We start from the raw sequence: 6,814 nt of genomic DNA on the forward strand, positions 1-6,814 counted from the left end.
AATGTAAAGCTAAACTGAAATACCATTCACCTCTTACACAGGACAGTATTTTTTGTTTTGTTTTTGGAGTTTGTTGAGACAGGTTCTCACTCTGTCACACAGGCTGGAGTACAGTAGCATGATCATGGATCACTGCAGCCTCAAACTCCTGGGCTCAAGCGATCCTCCCACCTGAGCCTCCCAAGTAACTGTGACTACAGGCACGAGCCAGCATACTCAGTTAATTTTTTATTTTTTGGACAGCTGAGAGTCTCACTATGTTGCTCATGCTGGTCTTGAACTCCTGGGCTCAAGTGATCCTCCCACCTCCGCCTCCCAAAGTGCTGGGATTACAGGCATAAGCCACCACATCTAGCCAATTTTATTTTATTTTTAAATATACTATGTTGGCAAACCTATAGGCAACCAATAACTCTTACATATTGCAGGAGGTGGAGACCCAGTAATATTTGCTGAGGAATTTATCCCGGGGATATACTTGCAACATTGCAAAATGATTTGTACACTAAGTTTGTAATAGCAACTAACTAAAAGAAACTTAAATGCTCATCAGTAGAGGACAAATTAAATTATGTTACTTTTAACCAGGCGAGGTGGCTCACACCTATAATCCCAGCACTTTGGGAGGCTAAGGCAGGTAGATCACCTGAGGTAGGGAGCTCGAGACCATCTTGACCAACATGGAGAAACCCCGTCTCTACTAAAAGTAAAAAATTAGGCCGAGCACGGTGGCTCACACCTGTAATCCCAGCACTTTGGGAGGCCAAGGCGGGCAGATCACGAAGTCAGCAGATGGAGACCATCCTGGCTAACATGGTGAAACCCCGTCTCTACTAAAACTACAAAACATTAGCTGGGCGTGGCAGCGGGCGCCCGTAGTCCCAGCTACTCAGGAGGCTGAGGTAGGAGAATGGCATGAACCCGGGAGGCGGAGTTTGCAGTGAGCCAAGATCATGCCACTGCACTCCAGTCTGGGCAACAGAGTGAGACTCTGTCTCAAAAATAAATAAATAATAAAAAAATTAGCCCGGTGTGGTGGCACATGCCTGTAATCCCAGCTCCTCGGAAGGCTGAAGCAGGAAACTCTCTTGAACCCGGAAGGTGGAGGTTGCAGTGAGCCAAGATCGCACCATTGCACTCCAGCTTGGGCAACAAGAGCGAAACTCCATTTCCAAATAAATAAATAAATAAAATTATGTTACTTTCATACAATATAAAGTATGCAGCTTTTCATTAAAAAGGGAAAAAAATAAAGAACGAGGGCCAGGTGTGGTGGCTCACACCTGTAATCCTAGCACTTTGGGAGGCCGAGGCGGGTGGATCACTTGAGGTCATGAGTTCGAGACCAGCCTGGCCAACATGGAGAAACCCCGCCTCTACTAAAAATGGAAAAATTAGCCAGGTGTGGTGGTGGGCGCCTGTAATCCCAGCTACTTGGGACGCTGAGGCAGGAGAATCGCTTGAACTTGGGGCGGGGGCGGGTGGCGTGGAGGTTACAGTGATTGGAGATCATGCCACTGCGCTCCAGCCTGGGCGACAGAGCTAAACTCTGTCTAAAAAAAAAAAAAAAAGAATAGAAAGTCTATGATGTACCAGTCTGGAACTATCCTTAAAATATACTGTTAGCTAGGTTTCTTTTTTTTTCTAAGTCAAGTACAGAAGAGTGTATAAAGGATGCTACAATTATGTAAAAACATGGATTCGGGGCAGAAAAATATATATTGATGATATATGCACGTACCTGTTTGGGCCACAGAAAAAATGAAGGAAAAAAGTGGGTAATATATGCAATACAGGACCACAGCTAACACTGCTTTAGGAATGAATACTGGGTCGAGGAAGGCAGGGAAGAAGAGAACTTTTCACTTTACACCTTTTCAATTTTATGAATTCACTAACTGTCCAAATAAACAAAATACAGAGTTTTTTGTGGGGGTTTTTTTGTTTTGTTTTTTTGTTTTTTGTTTTTTGTTTTTGTTTTTTAGGACAGGATTTCCCTCTATCCCCTAGGCTGGAGTGCAGTGGTATAATCTCAGCTCACTGCAGCCTTGACTTCCTAGGCCCAAGCAATCCTCCCACCTCAGCCTCCTGAGTAGCCGGGACCACAGCCACGCACCACCACACCCAGCTAATTTTTGTATTTTTTGTAGAGAAGGGGGGGGGTCTCCCTACGTTGCCCAGGCTGATCTCGAACTCCTGGGCTCTAGCGATCCACCCACCTCGGCCTCCCAAAGTGCAGGGATTAAAGGCGTGAGCCACCATGCCTGGCCCAAAATGTAACTTAAAAAAGATATTCCCCAGCCAGGAAATAACTTCTCCCCACTCTTCTAAGATCTTTCCACTCTCATTTCCGGCCATCACTGTTGCCTGCAGCACAGACATTTGTAAGTGTGCCCAGGACGAGGATAGGAGGGTGTCACAGCTGAATGAAAGTAAGGAAGCCAGGCGCGGTGGCTCACACCTGTAATCGATTCCAGCTACTCAGGAGGCTGAAGGCAGGAGGATCGCTCAAGCCCAGGAGTTCAAGTTCAGCCTGGGCAACATAGCGAAACCCTGCATCTATCCAAAAAAAAAAAAAATTAGCCAAGCTTGGTGGCATGGGTCTGTAGTCCCAGCTACTCAGGAAGCTGAGGCCAGAGGATCCTTTGAGCTCAGGAGGTCAAGGCTACAGTGAGCTACAATCGCACCACCACACTCCAGCCTGGGTAACAGAGTGAGACCCCCATCTCTTTTTTCAAAATTAAAAATTAAAAAATAAAGGAGGAGGAGTCCAGCCCTAGATGCAGAGAGGCCCCAGATGCTCTGAGCTGATCCATTTTCTGCTGTAGTTCCCATGTGTCAATGGCACAAAGCTTCCCAGCACAGCCCCAGCCACAGCCCCCACCCCCACCCTGGCCCTGCTGGGCACCTCTCTAGTGAGGAGCGGAGGAAGCACCTGCCCACATGCCGCCACTCCAGGACCCCGGGGCTCCCCACTCTCCACTGTGGCAGAGCCACAGTCTCTAAGTAAGTTAGGGAGAGGAAGGGTAGGGAAACGGGGCAGGCACAGTGAAGGACTAGGAAGTAATTGTCATCTCAAGATTTAAACCCAGGCCAGGCGCAGTGGCTCACGCCTGTACTCCCAACACTTCGGGAGTCCGAGGCAGGCAGATCACAAGGTCAGGAGTTTGAGACCAGCCTGGCCAACATGGCAAAACCCCATCTCTACAAAAAATACAAAAATTAACCAGGCGTGGTGGTGTGTACCTGTAATTCCAGCTACTCAGGAGGCTGAGGCAGGAGAATTGCTTGAACCCGGGAGGCAGAGGTTGCAATGAGGGGAAATCGCACCACTGAACTCCAGCCTGGGCAACAGAGTGAGACTCTGTCTCAAAAAAAGAAAAAAAAAGGGAGGAAGAACTTGGGGGAGAATGGGAGGCAGAAGAGAATCATCTCCCAGGAAGCACAGAGACTCGGGCAGGGACCCCCACCCTGTAACCATGCACACACCTCCTTGGAAGGAGGGGCCAGGAGAGCCCGAGAGACTCTAGGAGTTGATTTTCCGGAAGTCACAGGAGTGAGTCGCTATGAAACAACCCAGCCCATCCGGGTCAGAGTTCTCACCCAAAGTCCAAAGTCTGCAATTTACCAGCTAATGAAACGAAACAAACTCTGTATCATCAGCTATATATAACACCTCTGGGCATTAGTTTCAGTTTCCCAGCTGTTAAATTGTACTAAGAATAGCCTGGGTGTGATGGCTCATGCCCATAATCCCAGGACTTTGGGAGGTCAAGGCAGGTGGATGAGCTGAGGTCAGGAGTTGGAGACCAGCCTGGCCAACAAGGTGAAACCCCGTTACTAGTAAAAATAGAAAAATCAGCTGGGCGTGATGGTAGGCACCTGTAATCCCAGCTACTCAGGAGGCTGAGACAGGAGAATCACTTGAACCCAGGAGGTAGTGAGCCAAGATCACACCATTGTATTCCAGCCTGGGCGACAGATTGAGATTCTGTCTCAAAAAAAAAAAAAAAATTGTAATGAAAATACAGCCTACCCCATTGGAGCTGGGCGCAGTGGCTTATGCCCATAATCCCAACACTTTGGGAGGCCAAGGTGGGCAGATCTCCTGAGGTCAGGAGTTTGAGACCAGCCTGGCCAACCTGGTGAAACTCCGTCTCTACTTAAAATACAAAAAATTAGCCGGGCATGGTGGTACACACCTGTAATCCCAGCTACTCGGGAAGCTGAGGCAGGAGAATCACTTGAACCTGGGAGGCAGAGGTTGCAGTGAGCCAAGATCGTGCCATTGCACTCCAGCCTGGGGGACAAAAGTGAGACTTTGTCTCAAAAAAAAAAAAAGAAAGAAAATATATCCTACCCCATTTGAATGCTACAAGTGAGAATTAAATGAGATGATATTTAGCAAAGCATTCAGCAAGCAGCTGGCAAACAAGCTCTTCTTCTCCATACATGCTACTGTGAAAGCAACATTGAATCTGGGCTTCTCTTCCACTCCACCCTGTTGTCGCCAATGTTGTAGACGTTTAAGGGATCCAGCTGGCCACTGGGCCAACCTCACAGCCAGCCTGCACTGTCCCCAAGCTATGTGGCAGAATTCCAAACCGGTCCTCCTCACTTCTGCACCAATCTTGTGCTAAATACTCAGTGTCCCTGGAACCCCAGCCAAGGTCATCTGTGGAACCTGTGCTTCCGGCATGGCTCTCACTTGGCCACTTGATACCTGCAGGGCAGCCAGGAGTGACCAGGAGCTCTTTGGGTGTCAAACATCTATAGCACCTCACCAGCTGTTCCCAAGAAGCCATTCAAGATGCATTGCTAACATTTAAACTGAAAACCGAGTCAGGGTTCGCTGGAACCTGTGAGACCAGGATCTGAGCAGCCAGTTAGCCCAGCATGCCAGGGACCGTGTCAGATGGATGTCAGGTCATACCAGGGAAGATGAGTGGCAACGTGGAGTTCAATGTACTACTGGTGAATTAAATTACATATTTCACTCCTTTCAGAAGCACTCACATTCATGGGCAGAAAGGAATGCCAAGAAAAGTACTGATCAGTTCTGATGGCCAGGCACAGTGGCTCACGCCTGTAATCCCAGCACTTTGGGAGGCAGAGGCGGGAGGATCACTTGAGCCCAGGAGTTCAAGACCAGCCTGGGCAACATAGCAAGACCCCGTCTCTACAAATTAATAAAATATTTAAAAATTAGCTGGGCGTGGTGGTGCCACCTGTGGTCCCAGCTATTCAGAAGGCTGAAGTAGGATTACTGCTTGAGCCCAGGACTTCAAGGCTGCAATGAGATATGATCACACCATTGCACTCCAACTGCAGGTGACAAAATGAGACCAAAAAAACAAAAACAAAAACAAAACACACACAAAAAACACCTGAGCACAAGGGTATGCCACCCCCGCTCCACTCTACCCCCCGCCAGAAAAGAGGCTCAACTAAGCAAAGGTTATTTGGCAAATTCCATGGGAAATACTGTACACTCATTAAATATTTAACAAAATTGTGAAAACAAAGTAAGACTTTGTAGAGACAAGCTATAAGAAATGTGTGAAATGCTCATAGCTAGCAAGAGAGAAAAGGGTAAAAAGGATGGATAAGCCGCAAAGAGAAATCTTCCCATCCTGTGTAGGATGACGTAACTTGAATCCAGCAGGAAGACTGGCCCAACATTAAGTAGGGGACATATGAAGGGATGGGCAGAGGGAGGAAAGTCCTTTATGTGGCCTCAGGCTCCCAATTCTGCCAGGTTACAATCTCAGTTAATGGGGGATTAGGCAAAGGCTCATCATTAAAGGAAGAGTTCAGCTGGGTATGGTGGCTCAGGCCTGTAATCCCAGCACTTTGGGAGGCCAAGGCAGGTGGATCACTTGAGGCCAGGAGTTTGAGACCAGCCTGGCCAACATGGTGAAACTCCATCTCTACTAAAAATACAAAAAATTAACCAGGCATGGTGATGCGCACCTGTAATCCCAGCTACTCAGGAGGCTGAGGCAGGAGAATCGCTTGAACCTGGCAGGTGGAGGTTGCAGTGAGCCAAGATCGCACCACTGCACTCCAGTCTGGGGCAACAGAGTGAGACTCTGTCAAATAAATAAATAAATATATAAATAAATAAATAGGAGATACTCTTCTTCAGCCCCTCCTCCTTCCTGCTGGCTGGAATGTAGATGTGATTGCTGATGTTCCAGCAGCCAGTCTACGCCATGCAGTGGAAGTCACACGCTGAAGATGGTGCAGTAACAAGATGCTGTGTAAGAAGCAACAAGGTTCTGTGTAAAGAAGCCTCGACCGCGACATTGAGGGCACCATGCCAACTCTGCATGACCCATTTCTGGGTCTTTTTTTTCTTTTTTTTTTTTTTTTGAGACAGAGTCTCCCTCTGTTACCTGAGCTGGAGTGCAGTGGTGAGATCTTGGCCCACTGCAATCTCTGCCTCCCAGGTTCAAGCAATTCTCGTGCCTCAGCCTCCCAAGTAGCTAGAAGTACAGGCACGTGCCACCTCACTAAGCTAATTTTTGTATTTTTAGTAGAGACAAAGTTTTACCATGTTGCCCAGGCTGGTCTTAAACTCCTGGCCTCAAGGGATCCTCCCACTTCAGCCTCCCAAGTAGCTAGAACTATAAGTATGCACCACCACACCCAACTATTTATTTTTATTTTTTGTGGAGACAGGGTCTCACTACATTGGCCATGCTGGTCTCATACTCGTGGCCTCAAGTGATCCTCTCTCCTTGTCCTCCCAAAGTTCTGGGATGACAGTCACTGCACCTGGCCTAAGAAATACATTTCTATTATTATTATT

Source organism: Mandrillus leucophaeus, unplaced genomic scaffold, assembly GCF_000951045.1.
Source record: "Mandrillus leucophaeus isolate KB7577 unplaced genomic scaffold, Mleu.le_1.0 Scaffold29, whole genome shotgun sequence".
In the NCBI taxonomy this organism is placed as follows: domain Eukaryota; kingdom Metazoa; phylum Chordata; class Mammalia; order Primates; family Cercopithecidae; genus Mandrillus; species Mandrillus leucophaeus.